We start from the raw sequence: 18,824 nt of genomic DNA, 5'->3' as shown, positions 1-18,824 counted from the left end.
TTCTAGATCTAAAGTGAATAATAAAATATGTACAGTGGAATTTGGTTCACACGTTTTGTTAGAGTGGTATTCCTGTGGCTTGTGTTCTGAAGGAATTTTACTAAGTGGAAAAAAAAACGTGTTGGCCGCATATCGGCCCGATGTAACCAAGGCAAGTCTTCTACTTTTCTACTCTTGTGCCTTGAACGAGCGAAACCACTGAGTGAGCCTGTCGGCCAGCCATTCAGCCGGTCAGCCAGTCAGCCGTATAGAGCCACCGCGCCAGCAGCAGAGAAGCTAACCGGCGCAGCCGAAAAAGCCTTCTGCGCGATCACGTACCTAGTTATATTGCGTACGGAATAGATGTAGAGGAATCATTTCGCTTCCGTCTATCAAGTAGAGTGGTCGTGCTTTTCGGGGTCCAAGCGCATCTAATAGAGCAAAAAAAAAATAATAATAATAATAATAGTAACAAGACCCCGCCGAAGCCGATTTGAGTGAACGGTACACATTACGTTGAAAGTTTTGTGCAATTTTTGTGAGCAAGATTAAACGATTTTTTTTTATTTCCATCAATTAACGCGGCCCATAGTTCGCTTAGGGGCTCTTGATCCAGATTGGTAGAACCGATTGATGGCAAAAAATATAATTGCAGCTGATTTTTGGTGTGAACAGAGAACAAGAGTTGAAAGTTTTTACTGCGGAGCTGTGCACTGACTGATTGGGTTCAAACATTCTCGAGTTCTACATAGCTTTTACGGATCGATTGCTCGAGGTACTGTTGTGAGTTTTTTTCGGCTTCGAAAACACCCGGAATACCTGTACATGTGTAGTCATTGGTTGTTTTTTTTTCTGGGTTTCCTCGTTGTGAGTGAATGCTTTCCATTCTATGATAATAAACACAAAAAGCGAGCGCAAAAAAGTGTAAATTCGAAAGAAGATACAGTTCATGTGGTATTCATGTAATTTATCTTGATAAATCTTGAATGATCTGAGTTGCTGTTTTGAAGCTGTCCAGTTGCGTGCAGTGCCCCGGGATTATATCCTAGAACCAGAGTTCATTCGTGGCAGAAACGAACATCGCGCGGGGCAAGATTTAAGAGCTGATAATTTCCATATCATTCGAAGGATTCTGTCGAGCGAGTGATTATTTAACAGCAGATAAATATACAGCGCAAAAAGGTTAGTCTATGCAATTCTTTAAACCCTATGCCAGACAGTTTGCTCGTAACTATCTGTGCCCGTGTAGAACGAAGCCTCAAGGGATTCCGTTGGGTCGAGACTGAATGATTTAATTTTTTACAGACTAGTTAATTCAACAGAAATAATTGTTGTGATATTTTTTTATGCATCATTTCGAACACGCAATGGTCGTGTGATTGTTATAGTTTATGAGTTAATGAAAAAAGAATTTCATTTAAGTATGCCTTCTGGAAAGGCGTTTTTATATTATCTATCGTATGGATGTTCAAATTGAAAAATAAATAAGATTCAATAATCCTATGGTGAAACCGAAGGTAGGTAACATAAACAGGTGCATACCATACCTTTGTGGATAGTAAGCAAACATATAAACAAATTGAACTTTTCCAGCAGATTAACTTTGCAAAAGTTTAATGGTTTGTGTTGCCCTGTTTATTGAGAGCAAACATAGAAATCTCGCAGAAACTGGAAATTGCTTTAAATCGGATCAGTTTTATTGTCATAAAGGATAATTATTAGTTCATGTTGGCTCGTTGGATTTTCTCTTCTCCTGTAACTCTTTACGAGCGGAAATGAGATATACATTGACCGTGCGTTGTGAAGGTAATGAGTTACGGAATAAATTGTCATGTTTGAGCGTTTCTATAATTAAACTGTTCAAAGTTACTTTTAATGCCATTCATGAGCGACAATTTATTATTTCTTCGTATATTCTATGGGTGTCAACAAGGATCATTATTTTAGGTACGTTAGTTCATGTTAAAAATTCGATAATTTATCAGCGATACGCACTTTTTTATGGAAGTTCGAAATCTTTCTGGAAAATCCTATGGAATTGGTGTTCTCGGTTGTTGCCAGGGTATCGAATTTGTAGCATAATTTAATGTTTATGTTCCAAAAAATTAGCATATGAAATGATTCGATTGAAATGAAAAGCAGAAAGATTGGTTGAGAAAATAAAAGGTTACAGATGCCGGAAAAAAGATTTATACTCTCTAGATAGTGTTGACTTTGTATCTTAGTCTATGCCGCCGGTACTACACAAAGTTGCATTCAATTTTGTCATTTCTTGGGTAAATCCCATCACCATCAAAATAATTTTTGACGCAGTTTCCGCAAATAAAGTGATCGAAATGACATCACTTTTTAACTTCTTGTGGTTATTTGGGTCGGCAGCCCCGTCGCGAGACTAGGTATCGCAGCCCTAGTAAGGCAGCATACTGAATATTAAATACTACGAACAATCCAGATATAAATACGGAACGGAATAATCGGCATGGACCTAGGCGAACGAAAAAGGACAACGATTATTGGAAACTCGGTACTTGGAATGTAAGGACTCTACTCGAACCGGCACGCGCAAGTATCCTGGCTAGAGAGCTGCGGAAGGTGAATGTGGAGGTTGCAGCTATCCAAGAGGTGCGGTGGCCGAAATCGGGAGAACGCGAATTCCGAGCAGTAGATCCTATTGCGGATACTTCATTTAAGTACCACATCTACTATAGCGGCGGCGTGAAAGCAGAAAGAGGAGTCGGTTTCGTGCTAATTGGAAAACAGATGAAGCGTGTCATTAGATGGAGGCCGATCAGTGACCGTATATGCGTGTTAAGAATTAAGGGCAAATTCTTCAACTACAGCCTAATAAATGTGTACGCACCGACCAACGAGAAACCCGATGACGAAAAGGAGGAGTTCTATGAGCTCCTGGAAAAGACATACAATGAGTGCCCAGGACACGATATAAAGATTGTCATCGGAGATGCAAATGCACAGGTCGGGCAGGAAGACTTCTTCTGCCCCGTAACTGGTAGGGAAAGCTTCCACTCTACTACGAATGACAACGGCCTGAGGCTTGTTAATTTCGCTGCAGCTAGGGGGATGGCTGTATGTAGCACTTATTTTGCACGCCGGAACATACGTAAGCACACCTGGATGCACCCGAATGCAAATTGACCACGTTCTGATTGATGGACGGCACTTTTCAGACGTTACAGACGTTAGGTCGTTCAGAGGACCGAACGTTGACTCGGATCACTATCTCGTAGTAGCCAAAATCCGCGCCCGGCTGTCCAACGTGCTAAAATCCAAGGCAACGAGGAGGATGCAGTTGAACATCCAGCGGCTATCAACTGAAGGAGTGGCTGCAGAGTACTCGCAGAAAGTTGATGAACGGATTGAGGAAAGATTTGAAGGGAACCTGAATGAACAGTGGAGGCACATCCACAGTTCGATCAGCACTACAGCGCGAGAAGTGTTGGGTACAACTGCGGCAGCTGCGCCCAATGAGTGGTTTGACGCTGAGTGCCAGCGATTGACGGAAGAGAAGAACCGCGCCAGGGGCCACATGTTGGCCACGGCTGTGACTCGTCAGAGCATGGGTAGATATCGAGATGCAAGAGCCGCTGAAAAAAGACTCCATCGCCAGAAGAAACGATAGCATTGGGAGCGTATTCTTGCGGAGGCGGGAGGTTGCTTTTCCAGGCACGATGCGAAAAGCTTCTACAAGAAGGTCAACGGAATCAGGAATCGAAACGTGTCAGCCCCTGTCATGTGCAACGATAGGGAGGGGAACCTGATAACCGATAAAACAGAGGTGGCCAGGCGTTGGAAGGAACACTTCAGTGTTCTGTTGAACGGTGAGGGAAACAGTGGAGTCGAAAGGAGCAGGATGACTATTGAGAATGATGGTCAAGCTGTGGATCCACCATCCATGGACGAGGTGAAGAGAGCAGTGAAAGAGCTGAGAAACTGCAAGGCAGCCGGGAAGGACGGCATTCCCGCCGAACTCTTCAAAATCGGGAGCGAACAGCTGTATCGTGCCATCCATCGGATCATGCTAAGAGTGTGGTCTGATGAAGAATTGCCCTCGGACTGGTTGGAGGGTCTCATATGCCCGATCTACAAAAAAGGCCATCGCCTGGACTGTAGCAATTATCGGGGCATAACTCTTCTCAATACCGTGTACAAAATTCTCTCCCGCATCCTGTTCCACAGACTGAGGCCGTTGCAGGAGACCTTTGTTGGCGAGTACCAATGCGGTTTTCGAGGGGGACGCTCCACGACGGACCAAATGTTTACCTTGCGACAAATCCTCGATAAATTTCGAGAATACGACTTGCAGACGCACCATCTGTTCATAGACTTCAGGGCAGCGTACGATTCAGTCAAGAGAAATGAGTTATGGCAGATTATGATTGAACATGGCTTCCCAACAAAGCTGATTAGGCTGATTCGTGCCACCCTTGATGGATCTACATCAAGCGTCAGGATAGCCGGTGAGATATCGGACTCGTTCGTGACGTTAGATGGTTTGAAGCAGGGCGACGGGCTGTCGAACTTATTGTTCAACATCGCATTGGAAGGTGCTATACGGAGGGCTGGTGTGCAGAGTAGCGGCACCATCATTACGAAGTCGCACACGCTTCTCGGTTTAGCGGACGATATCGACATCATTGGTATCAACCGTAGAACTGTGGAAGAGGCCTTCGGACCTCTCAGGAGGGAAGCTGCGAGATTAGGGCTCGTCATAAACTCTGCCAAAACGAAATACATGGTGGCTGGCAGAGTGCGTGGTAGTCCGTCGGATGTTGGTGCTGCGGTGGTGCTAGATGGGGAAACATTTGAAGTAGTCGACGAATTTATTTACCTGGGAACATTAGTGACATGTGACAACGAGGTTAGCCGTGAAATAAAGAGGCGGATAGCAGCCGCAAACAGGGCCTTTTACGGACTACGTAACCAGCTAAGGTCCCGCAGTCTGCAAATCCGTACTAAACTTGCACTCTATAAAACACTGATTCTTCCGGTGGCTCTCTACGGCCATGAATCATGGACGCTGAAAGAGGCTGATCGGCGAGCTCTTGGTGATTTTGAGCGTAGGATTTTGCGTTCGATCCTTGGCGGCAAACTAGAAAATGGTGTTTGGCGCAGACGCATGAACCATGAAGTGTACCAGGCATACAAATTGGCGGATATAGTCAAGCGGATAAAACACGGCAGGCTTCAGTGGGCTGGGCATGTAGCGAGAATGCCGGATGAGCGTCAAGCGAAGGTTATATTTAGCAGGAATCCCGATAGAGGTCGTCGACTTCGAAGTAGACCCCGCACTCGTTGGATATGTGCTGTCGACGAGGATGCACGCGAAATAGGTGTTGGGGGCGATTGGAGGATAGCAGCCCAAGACCGAGGGACATGGAGACGTATTCTGGATTCGGCATTGGATCGATAATCGGTCTGTCGCCTTAAAAGTAAAGTAAGTAAGTAAGGTTATTTGGGTAGTGTTTTTACACGGTACGTATCTTATATGCTGTGATTCACAAAAAAACATTGTTACAATTTTTGCAAATTGAATATTATATTTTTCGTCTCCCATATAATAATTTCATGAACTCTTTTTTTCGGTTCTCCTGTAAAGTTATGACAAGATATTTTCTTTAAATTCAAAAATTCATAAACCAGTTAGGATATAATGGATTCTGACAGTTGAGTTTACTAGCTATACTTAGTTTTGAAAGAACACAAAACTGGTGAATTTTAAAAAGACTCCACGTTGCAAGGTTTGGAAACATGAGCCGCAAGTAGCAAACTCATTAAGTTCAGTACAGAAATGTGAAGTGATTGCTTAGGTTTTAATGTAAGCAACATTGATTTTAAAGAAAAACGATAAATAACTGTTTAATTATTTTATTTTTAACTAAAGAGTTTTAAAATATGCGAAAAAACTTCAGCTTTCGACGTATTATTACGTCTTACGGTAACATAAATAGGGGTGCAAATTAAAAAGCCTAGTCCAAAGTTCGGAAAATTGTGATTTTGTTATGCTAAGTTTTGTACTATTAAAAAATGAAGAACCTTTTTGAACGCATTTTGCGACCAATCAGAGCTGAAACAAGGCCTTCTTCCTTAGCACAGTCGATATTAAAGTATACAAACAATTCGACTTTATAACCGATTTGTTGTTTTTGTCGTGGTCTTACTCGCTCTATACCATAATGACACACCTACTGAAAGTTTTACTCTCAGTTTAGTCTACATTGCAGCAAGAAGACGGTTGGCTCTTAACGTATGCGGTAAAAAATGGACCTTTTCGGATGGTGGTAAACAATTAACCAAGACAGATGTTTTAATTTGATAAATTTCCCATGAAAGGTAGGTAACTATGTTAGCTTACTCGCAAAAAATTCTACGCCCTTGCTCGCGGCCTTCCGGAAGACATGTTTTTTCAATTCTTTCTCCATTTTATTTATCACTTCCTCCGCAGTTTTCGTGACAAAATTGTTAGAAATCCTCGATTGGTCGCAACTTGGGGACGTTGGGCGCGTTCGTTAACACTTGGGTATCGATATTCTCCTTCAACGATCGCCTTGAGTAGTGACTGACGCCAGATACGGCCAAAACACCGCGTCTTCGGCCTTTTGGTATTTCTTGATTAACGACGCAGCTTCCGACAGGCACATCGAACCATAAATTTCCCCGTTCACGGCCAGACCGCAGCAAAGGAAAAACAGCTTTGACATCCCCTTCTCGCTGATCTGATTCTTGGGGAACTTGATGTGTGAAATAAAATTCACCTCGGTGCTCACTTCTTTCGTGGGCGAAGTAAAATACGAAGCGCCCTGCCAGTCGTTGCCGTTCAGGATGAGACCGTGATTTGCCGGAAAAATCTACTTGATTATCTTATTCAGGCGCTGCCGCTGCGTCATTGCTTGCAGCTACGAGACTAGTGGACGGGTCTGCTTCTTCTTAACATAAATATCCATGATCTCCAGGTACTTTTTCACTGTTTGGCCGGTTGCATCGACCTCCTGGCCAAACGCACGCAGCGATGTAGCCACTTTTCTCTCGGTCTTTCTCTTCAGCATCCTTTGGAGCTTTTTGTCGCTCAGGGTCGTCGGCCGTCCGAAGCCGGGCATTATTTCAATGCTATGATTGTTATCCAAAGTGCCAGGATGTTGTAGATGCCTGATCGAGAGTATCCGGTGTCCACGAACTGCCGCACAATGTCCGTTTTTGACACGACGGGGTTCCGTTCTTTGAACGCGCACACTTCTGAACGGAGTAGCTTCACTGTTTTCGCCATCACGGTTAGAGATAGAGCTGTCAACTTTTTTCTGCTGACTCATGAGTCAATATGATGGATGCTGCATGCGTAGTTACGTCAGTGCGTGTAAAGGTAACCCCATGAAAAATCGGTAATTTTTGTCCATTTTTTTACCGCGAACGTTACTGGGCACTGGCTCGGCCCGCAGCTGGCAGAGCAGCAGCTCCACAGTAGGCTGACTAACCGACGGACACATGTCCGGACTTGTGAATAATTTGAATTGGTCTGCTGCAAATCATTTGTTTTCAGCCATTTGGCCACTGCTAAAAGCTGTGAGTGTGCCGGTTGCATATGTGTATGATCGTTACTTCTAGTTTGCTTGCTTGCATGTGTGGATCGAAGAATAACAAGAAAACTAAAATCATCCAGTGTCATCGGTAAATGGCAATCCAAACTTCACGCTTCTCTTCAAGTTACTAATCAACGTTTATTTAAGATTATCAATCAATTAATGAAAAACCAAAATTAATCCTCCTAGCGGTGAGACCCAGCCAACAGCACAACTATACCGAAAATTCAAAACAACATTTACACACATATGAGCATACGTTAACACATACACATGCAAATGCCATGAAATAAGTATGTTTCAAATACATCACGCGAAAAATCCAGATGGCTACTCCTGGTTACCGGAATACATCCTAAAATGGCCAAATTCTGCCTAATCTGGGTATTTCGAAGGGGAAGATGCCGACTTTCAGTTTCTGGAAAACAGCTCAAAGTGACCAAATATTATTCATTATAAGTATTGTGGAAGCGTTATACCCAGAGGCCAGAAATCAACTTGGGATGCCATTTTAAATTTCTAGTTAGCAGAAGGATTGGACGATCTTCAGAAAAAGAGCGATTTTTCGGATCGATTCAGTTGAGCGGTCCTAGGATCGATTCACCTGAAAAATCGGAGTTGAGGGATCGACTTCTGTCGAATCGATCTTTCAAATCACTGTTTTGCTGCGCGGTGAAATACATAGGGTATCGAACGTCTTCGTCAGTGGTTTTCTTCGGCAGTTATTCTGCAACAATCTTATACAAAAGGGGGCTGAAGAAAACCACTGACGAAGACGTTTGATACCCTACTTACTAATTTAAACTGAAGTTTTCAATGTTATAACCGTCGGTGGTTATAATGCACAAGAGATAGAATAAATTGTTGTTTCATGCTTGAAAAATTGTTGAAGGAATATACCTGAAATTTAATTTGATTTAATTTAATTTAACAACATTTGATAACTTCCGTAGAGTGTTTGTTAGCGAGTCGATACATCACACTTGCCTGTGGGCTGTAATACAAAGTAGCAATGATTATAGGAGAGACCTCTAGTGTGTGATCAAACTGAACCAAGAGCCATTTTTAAAAAAAATTGATATATTTGCAACAGTGTATATGAAAAGGAAAAATAATCAGAATTTTCAAAATATCGAAAAAATTAAATCGCAAAATAAACGTTTTTTCCAAGGACGAAGAACCGATAAAAAAATCGAAATCCGAAATGGGAAAGATTGATTTCCCGTTGATCGATCGAAAATCGACCAATCCTAGTAACAGCTTCCGATTTATGGAAAACAACCTAAGAGGGACAAACATTACTCAATTTTTTTCAGGAACCGGGATAATGCTCGGATGCCGGGGGGAACTCTATACTTTACTTTGAAACCCGATTTTGCAGCTTCTGGTTTCTGGAAAATCACTCTTTGGGTTCTAGAATATTGATGTTATATATAATGTATGTTTGAGACTAATTTTGTGAAAATCGGTCCAACCATTCTGAAAAATGTTTATGAAAAAAAAAACTTTTGAAAAGATGCTTCTTTTCAAAGGTGATTACCTTTTTTATACACAACGGACAAGTTATAGTCCAATCACAATAAGATTCAATAGGGTCTTTTGGGAAACTAACCTTCAATACGACACTAATTTTGAAAAAAATGTTTCAGCTAATTCTAAGAGAAATGGGTGAGTTTCAAAGCCTCCGGAACACGTTTCTTTTAAAAACTTTTGAACCACATGTATAATTATTAGTTAAAGGATTTTCAAGACAGTCCGTCCATTTGACACCAGTTTTGTTAAAAATGTTTGTGTAGTTTCTGAAATAATTAAGTTTGAAATTCAATAGGGTGTTATAGACCTTTCATTTGCAATTGATTGAATTGATTTCGTGAAAATCGTTCTAACTATCTCTGAGAAAAGTGAGTGAGTTTTGGTATAAGTGATTTCATATTTCCATAAATAATGGACAAAGTTACCAACCGATTACAATAAAATTTAATAGCAACCTATGGGACAACTAGACCTTTCGTTCCAGACTAATTTTCTGAAAATCGGTCCACCCATTTCTGAGAAAAATGAGTGAATTTATACAGCCTCTGGAGAACATTTCCTTATATAACTTTCGAATCAAATTCGAATTTATAAGTTAAGGGTTCTGGAGATAGCCCGTTCATTTGACATCAGTTTTGTTAAAATCGGTTGTGTAGTTTCTGAGATATTGATATTTCGTGATTTTTACATTTTGATACATAACCTCTAAACTAAAAATCCGATTACAATGAAATTTAATAGCAACCTATGGGGAAACTAGATCTTTCATTAACAATTAATTTCATGGAAATTGGTCCAGCCGTCTCTGAGAAAAGTGAGTGAGAAAAAAAAGTTGCACATACACACACACACACACACATACACACATACATACAGAAAATTCTCTGCTCGTCGAATTGAGCCGAGTGATATACCTTTAGTTTTTGCAGTGATTGCTATACCTTTCTAGGAGAAAGACAAAAAGAGAGTTGAAAGAATGAAATTTACCGCTTTAGACCAATCAATCGATCAACCCCACTCGAGTGTATTCCCAAACATTGACATATGACAGGCTGTTATAATTTTACGTAAATTTAGACTGATGTGCTTAGAGTAATTTTTATCCACATTTGGGCCGCTTTAAGGCTTTCGCGTGTATTGTGAGGTGTTTGATTTTAATGTTTACAATATATGTGAATAACTGCGAAATACATGAACAAGCATAATTTCTTCGATTGTTAACGTTTAATAAAACTAATTATTTTAATGTCTATGTTAATGGAAGACAAAGCTTTGTGAGTTTTTGTGAACGTTGTGTACAGTCATTTACAAATGCCTTTTCAAAGTTTGTTTCAGTCTCTGTTACAATCACTTGACAACCTTTTTTCGAAGAAAATTTGCTGATAACGCATACACATATTTTTTTGTGAAAATTCTAGTGTCCAAAGATCAATTCTGATTTAGTCAAATTATAAACGTCCGTTGTTATATGAGTTTTTTATCATTTTTGCATGCATAAGCTAGCAAGATAGTTTTAAAACTTTTGGCATCTGCAAATATAGTAAGTTTCAAATGCCGCTTCGAAATATCCTGAAAACAAAGTAATTTATTTTGAATAGGTAAATTGGAAACTGTGAATTCCAATACGAGGTAGTTCAAAAATATTAGCCTATCCTAAGGGGACTTAATGTGCGTAAGAACGGCTATTTTAAACAAAAAATACCAATGACGATAGATTTCTTAGTAAAATAAATGCCTTTTCATGTCTTTCAACTTCCGCAGCATGAATACTTTGGTGTACAGTTAACAACTTCTCAAGAAAAAAAAAATCGTCCAATATATTGTGGGTTGTTTTATTGAGCAGCTCGAAAAAACCGAGCGTCTACAATAGCGCATTTTTCGGTGTTTTGAGTGTTTGAGTGGTTGTAAGGAATTACCACCTTTGGGAACTCTAAATATGGTTTGTTTGCGGACATTTTTACGAAGGAATATGCGAAAAGTTCGAATTAAGTACAGTAAAGTCTTTTTCACGCGGATTGCCTTGGCCATTACTCAAAAAAAGTAATTATATACCCTTTAGAAAACACAATTTTGGGTTTCGGTACTGACAATTTAATATATATAACAGATTTTATTTTCTCTGTCTCGCAAAAAGGTCATCATTTCAAATTTTGCGCGAAATTTTGCAATTTTGACACTTATAATGTTGCGTACCCCAAGAATTTTATCCGAAAAAAAAACCTTTTACCCCAGCAAATTACTGCCAGATTTTTTTTTCCAGATTTTCGTTTTGCTGTTTTCAGAATGTACACAATGTAATCGCTGAATCGAAGGTTTTTTGTCTTCAAACAGGATAACAATGAAAAAATACCCTAAAAGATACCACTTAACACAACATGTCTTGAGTCCCAGAGATCAATATGAAATGCGTAACCTGAATTGATACATTTTAATTCGGTGATTGAAATCGGCAGCACTCGATAGCCTTGATGATTTTACTAAAGTATTGAGTTCAGTCACACGCTATCCAAACCTCTTTTTTATGATCATCACGTTGAAAAAATACCAGCGGCGTACCGACTAGTCTTTCTTTCAAACGGATCATCTTTGTTTGTCGACGATAAGTCATGCTTCTGAACTTTCTTTCGAGACTGATATGGTTTTGCATACGGAATTTGTTTTTGGCAAACATTTTTAACATATACGTTAGTAGGACCTCTATAGGCCAAAATATTTCGCCGTTTGATGTTTAATGCACGACAGACAACCGATCAAAATTTATCGAACGTTTGTAAATTATTATCACTATTTTGGTTCAAACTCTTAGCACGTTTTTCTAGCGGATTTTTTACCTGAGTCCTCTAAGTCTTCATCTTCCCATACCTTGTGCGATATTTTTGGATGGAATGGCGAGAATGGTTGAAATCGTCTTTCAACACACCATTCGAGCGTATGAATAGATCAAGGTACCTAGGGTAAAGGTCCTATCATTGGTCTTGCAATCAGTTTTCAAGCTTTTGTAGATTTGACGTAAGAATAAGCATATGTCTTCCTTAATACGCATTAAAATTGTTATAATCTGTAGCAGCGAAAAATTAAGGATTCTTGTTAATAAATTATAAGCTAAATATTGCAGAAAAAAGCGAGCAAAACGGCATTGACCTATAAACTGCTGAAACCAGTTATTAGGTAGTATATTTAGAAATAAAACTATTCAAACCGGTGGCCACCGAAATGCTCGTGCACTTGTTTCATGGCAATAAATTATGTGTACAGGTAAGCGTAACGAATAAAAAAAAGCAAAGGATGGCCGAAGTTACCCTCCCGTACCTTACACAACACAGTTTGAAATTCGCAACAAGTTCGTTGCTTTAACGGGCGTTGGGATTACTTGTTCGGGTCATTCCTTCAAGTCATCTTGCATACATGGTGGGGCTGCGGGTTCGTATTGTGGTTATCGTCGATGTTTAGCAGCTTTTTTCCCCTCAACATCCACTGAATCCCCGAGGTGTGAGGCAACACTAACAGGAATTAGAGGCCAAGGTCACGTGATGTGTATGTGTACGAGCAACCGTGAACCGTAAATCTATCGTTTTACATCGCGCCCACGCTTGTTCCAAAACAAAATAAATACCGAGGCTGTTCTATATTCGACTGTGATTAAGAAAGTATCACGAAAGAAAGAACAACTATTTTATAGTGGGCTAAGCTCTGCTCACAGACGGTGCATGTCTGCCTGCTGGTGGTTCCGCAATTATCGCGTGTGCCAGAGATCAATCTATTTTTGCTCCCTGTTTAAACGTCAAACGAGTCCGGATAATCCAGAAATAAATTCGCTCTCATTTCTGGCTTTCGAGCAGTGAGGCAATGAAATCGTATTTTCCATGTGTGTACACGATAACGGTTCTGCACCCCCAAAAATTTCAATACGATCAGTTGCTCAGGAAACTCTCGTACGTTGGGCTGGGCGGTGCTCACTGCGGCGTTTGTACCGGTCTTGTAATGGTGTTCCTTTCGTCTGCTGAACTTCACGGTTCAAAGAGAGGCGCAAAAAATACTTCTGAGCATTGTTAAGACGGCTTCAACATGACATGTTTAGAGGCGCATACGGTCGTGAGGCAAATGCGGTTGAGGAAATAGGTTTTTCTACAGCTGGCAATCAGCTGAAACTGACTGTTCATCGCACTTTATGCGTTGATATTTTGTTATCCGGAATGCTCATTCTTTCATAAATGTGATTAAGATCTCATGTTAACTGGGGTTCAGCGGAGATGTTTTATAGTGGCGATAGCATACCGGTCAGTCTAATTTCGCTATCTTACGATTCCAACGTTCGTGAAGGAGACGTGTTGGCCCCATTTGCATGACTGGCGGAGGAAATGTAATTTTAGTCTGATTAAATTTAATTAATAGAGTTAGCGATACCAAGCTCGTGCGATACGCGTAAAACTATTTTTCCTCCACCAGTTGGTGAATAGAGCGTCACCAGTTTTCAGGTTATAACGAAGATCGTATATTACTTTGGTCAAGCCTCCGTTATTTTGGTATGCCATTGAACGACAACTGATTTTATCTAGCTGTCGGGCAGCACCCATGCGACATGCTAAGTCAGTCGCAATTTTCTCTTTCTCTCTCTCATGAGGTGTGCGATAATATTTGCCTTAAGCAGCACGTGCAGTTAATTGCTCATCCGTCTTCATTTTCGTTCTGTGCTGCAATGCAGATGATCGGAAACTCCAAGATCACACTGGTCTCCTGGGTAGCAGTATCACAGCTCGCAACATACCAACCCAATTGCGTTTCTAAGCATCCCTAATGGCGTTGTTATCGGTAATTTTTATAATCTTATCCATTTGCCACGTCAATCTCCGTCTTGCTGGTAGTGATAGTGCGGCAGCGCCCAAATTGTTATGTTTTTCTGCTCACCTGCATTGTATGTCGAGCCAGATGTTATATGGAGTACTTTTTTTAAGACAGTGTGCAAAAATGGGATACTAAAAATTTCTAAAGTTTTATTATAACTCCTTTAGGGATAATCTCTTGCTGTAAAAAAAGATTTTCGTTTCTTTGGTTTCTCTCCATCAACAAAGGGTAGTTTTTGTTATTATTTTGGTGTGACAGGAGTGACACAGAAAAATAACATTTTGCATTTATACCAAGGTAGGTTTGGATATGAGAAAAAATAGCTGATACAAAACAGAAAAAAATGGCGGACTCATTAACGGCGGTCAACACGCCTGAACCATGCGAGATTGTCAATAAGTAAGTCTGCCATTTTTTTATCGTTATTTTTTTTTTGCTCATACCCAAACATGCAACACTCAAACAATATAAATATATGCAACAGATTAATTCTCTAGGTCGTTTTTTCTTCTTGAGAAAAAACAAAAAGAAAACCTTCTTAATTTGAAACTACTGTGACCCTAACTCACAATCCGTTGACTAACGTGCGATGGCGATATTACTTCCGAAAATCTTAGTAATTTTGAAAACATGTAACACATTAATAAAGTCCAGCAATTCAATAAACAGAATCGTTGAAAGCCGATCCTTTCGTTGAATAATAAATATTTACCATAAGGAAGTTTTTATTTTTAATTAGGTAATGGAACAACAACTGCATCCCCGGTCACCCTTAATAAATACACCGGTCAGAGGGCTCCGGACTTCCAGGTGTATAATTTCGTATTGAATTGCTGTAATGATTCCGATTTCGCTCACACCTGTAATAAGATGATTGATTATTTCTGGCCATCCCAATTGCGATATGTCTTCCAAAACAGCGCGGTTGGAATTATTGGTTCGAAGGAAAAGTTAGCGCGCGAAGTTATTTGCATGGTAGACACATTCGGATATAAAGGTCACAAAAAAGAATAATAAAACAGAAAATAGAATAATTCAACGCAATGATTAAATCGCGATTGCCGTTTTTATGTCAGGGTTTAACATTTCGCTTATTTTCAAAGTGTGATCTAGCGTATACACATGCAGTATAATTAATCGGTTTATTTGGAATCGTATATAGTATAATAACCAATTCATAATTGATACTCGCGCGATCTATAAAAGCGATCGGGCGCCTTCGAACAGATTGCTTTAGTCCGGACTGTGTTCTCTGAGGAGAAAAAAATTACAGAGCTTCACTACACATGGATCAAGTTTTGCGCCATAATGTGGGAAATCTGTGGCACTTCATGCAGACAGTGACCATGGATTGCTAGTAGAATTAAGTTATCGTTTCAAAGGTTGATCCGCTCCCTGTGGTAGTAATTTTTCAGGTTTTACTTTCACATCATTCATGCGAAACAGCGAGAGAGAACTACAATCGAAATTATGATTTAGGGAAATTTAATGATAACTTGTAAATTGTAATTTGACGGATGTATACACAAAGGGCGCAAGAGATTCGCCATCATTGATCGTATCATGCGTTCGACAAGGCCTTTTTCGGGAATAAACGTTGGAATGCTTTGTGACTTTCCTGCATCACAGTACCTCTGGCTGGTCTGGTTGAGCACACACACTACAAATCCTGTTTGACCCTATTTTTGCTCGCTTCGTACTCGATGGAGGCAAAAGCCTCTAACGTTATGGGTTCATCTCTCATTTTTGTAGTTCAATAATTGTTGATAACATTTACCATGTTCATGTTCACCAAACAAAGTGAACTCACATTTCAATGCCGGCACATTTTCACTGAATTCAACAAATGCTAGTCATACACTAATAAAATTGTTGTTACAAATTACAATCCCAGATTAGTCGTCGAGAGAATTAACCCACCCACGGTTTTCTTTATGTTTTTCCGATGCATGATAAATTCTGCTCTTCCCGTGTACGATAGTGTAATGACAAGCTAATAATACATATTAAATGTGGCGCTACTATAAAAAAGCTGTTACACTTTTTATGTGTGCTTGTAAATAAAAACGAACGTAATCAAGGATGTCATTTACCCGTAGCAAGCGGACCCAACAAACAAGTTCTGGTAATCGATGGTACGGTAGCCGCAATAAATATTTTCCTTGGTGAATAGTTACTGTACAGAACGTTTTCAACATCGAGACTGCTTGCGAGCTGACTCGGGTTGTACATCAGCCTTGACAGTGCAGAATGGACTTCTCAACAACTGACTTGCAAACGGGCTACAAATGACTTGAAAACGGGCGGCAGCGATATGTAGTCGCACTAACCTGCGTTCTCCACCCTGGCAGCGGATGAGACTTTTATGATTTATCCCTTCCCATCGTTGTAGTAGTTGTAGGATTGACAAAATCAAGCATTCCTGTACAGTATCAACTTCATATAATTCTTGTTTATAATGATCGTTCCGGCCCTTTGTCATCGGAATCTTAAATTATTAACTCTGGCAGGGTAAGAAACGTGATCAATTTGCCTAGGCTCTTTCATGGATCATTGTAATGTAGATTAATTTCAATTCTCTTGATGATATCTCAAGAAATTTTCAGTTGAAGATAAGGGTGTTTCCAGTTTTGCAATATTCGCACTCAATATTTATTTGGTATATGAAGAGGAAGAAATAAAAATCAGGATAACGAACCAAAAAGTCAAACGAGCGTTTTCATGACAAATGACCGTCGTCGAATTGTTTATCTTAATGAAATTTGCACACGTATTTGACAAACTGAGTGTTTTACGCGGGTGGATACATTTTTCAGATTCAAGAGTAATTTTTTGAAAGGGATCATTCGAAGCATGCTCAAAAACCTTAAGTTATGGTTGTACAGAAAAACTGTCTGAGAATGAATGTAGGGAACCAACATGAACGAATTGTAGAGCTTTGTTTAGAGCAAAAAGAATTATAAATAAACAGTAAGTTTTGATTCGGGGCCTTCCACATTCCACGTGGACATAAAAACCGTTATTTCAGACTCTCCCGGCCCCCCGCGTGAACATTGATGCAAAACCCCCATTCCCCTTCTCTTTGTCCACTTGGACATTTTTACCCCCTCCCTCCCTTCCGTGGGCAAGCGCGGACATTTGCGTACCCCCTTTCACCCTGTAAGTAGTCCACGTGGAATGTGGACGGCCCCTTTACAAAAAAATACTACAAGGTATACAGCCCTAGGGTTGTATGAAATGGTGACGTGGGACTAATGACTGTAATTAAAAGGATTTTTAGTTACAAAGGTTACAGAATCTGCAGACAGCGACAATTCGTAGTAGATTGAATGGAAACATAACCTATTCTCAGCGACAATTCGTTTGTTCTGTGGTTTAAGTATTTTTTTTACGCAGCCTCCCCATAAATTTTCTTTTTAGAAATATATTGAACAACACTCGAAAGAACTTTGACTACACTTAACGATATTGTGTAGTGTTTTTTGTACGAACAACATTTATTTAACAAGGCACAAGCGTGTCGTTGTTATTGTAGAAGCACCAAGAATTTCTCGCAATGCGTCTGAATCAGAATTAGCTCTATCTCCTCATAAACCAAATCCAAAAATACCTACATTATCATAATACATTGTTTGTTTTATTTAACTCTGATCAAATTAAATTTATTACATAAATCTTATTATGGGAATAATTTCGAAGCCACATAGGTTACATAGGTTCACTCATAGGGAAACATAAGTTCCAGCGAAAAATCATAACAATCAACAATTACAAGGAAGTTAAAGTTTGAAATGATTAATTTCTGTTTTTTGTTTGACAATTTTTTTTCATTTACCATTCACTGTATAGCGAAGACAGCTAATATACGTAAGAATATTATTTGTTAAGTTGAAAACAAAAATATATCATCTAACAATGTTGAAATGTGAACAAAGATTCTGAATAAATCCTAGTTATTCGACAAAATATTCAGAAGCATTCGCTGGCTCTTGAGCTTCTATAAATTTGTATTTTCAGAAATCTACTCTTTCGATCACGATCATTTAGTGAATATCGAAGATAAAATGCAAAAAAAATCTTATGGCCGTTGCGAAAAAGCTCAATTATTAAATTGCAGTTTTTCCTTGAATTCACGGAAATAGAAGTCGTGTACCACTGCAATGATAGACGACGATAGACCAGCGGCGCTCTGCTTCACATAATATGTATATTATACTGTACGGTATTGTTGCTTTTACCAGCATGTTTTCTTTCAATACAGCAGTTTGTATTATGCTCTAACAGCAGGTTTAGAAATTGTTCAAGTAAAAGGCTTGTTTCAAAACTTTTCGTGAGATCTGTACCTTCGAGACTTCAAATTAGTCTAAGTTCATGGAAGCAAACTTAAATTGACCTGTTGGGACGGGAAAACTCTGTCCATTTTTTTTTTTGATATTAAAACAAAAAATATCACAGGGAATGTTTGGTGTCCATTCACATCGTCTGTGCTAGGAATGCTCGCGTGTGATTGGTTCATTGTTCGAGTAAATTTTCTTGTAAATTTTTATCAATTTTCACCGTTGAGCAGTGGAATAAAAATGATGACTAGCGTATTATAAAATTGTTTACGTTTTATCTATCCAACAATATATTGGTTATTGTTATCCATCATGTGGTTATGCTGTTATTATCGTTTGAAATCTGACGTAACATTTGCCAGTTTCGTTTCCTATTTTACAGAATGCACCCCAGTATAGAAAACAAAGACGTAGTCCCACGTTAATAGTTGATTTTTTCTTAAATTTTTAAATTCGAAAAATATTGTAATTGATTTTTTTTTGAAATTTAACCTTTTATATACAAAATTTGCAAACTATCTCCCATTTTTTCATTCTGGAC

General features: G+C 39.4%; 1 protein-coding gene across 1 annotated transcript in view; it reads left to right on the top strand.

Moving 5' to 3' along the window:
* The first annotated feature begins 238 nt into the window (after positions 1–238).
* Positions 239–18,824, top strand: part of LOC129717665 (uncharacterized) — a 213,954-nt gene continuing 195,368 nt past the window's right edge. The window contains exon 1 of the mRNA XM_055667738.1: positions 239–1,161. The gene's annotated coding sequence lies outside the window, so the exon portion shown is untranslated. The remainder of the gene's footprint in view (positions 1,162–18,824) is intronic.

This window comes from Wyeomyia smithii, chromosome 1 (assembly GCF_029784165.1).
Source record: "Wyeomyia smithii strain HCP4-BCI-WySm-NY-G18 chromosome 1, ASM2978416v1, whole genome shotgun sequence".
Taxonomy (NCBI): domain Eukaryota; kingdom Metazoa; phylum Arthropoda; class Insecta; order Diptera; family Culicidae; genus Wyeomyia; species Wyeomyia smithii.
Note: the sequence above shows the minus strand (reverse complement) of the source record. Positions and strands in the feature narration are given on the sequence as shown.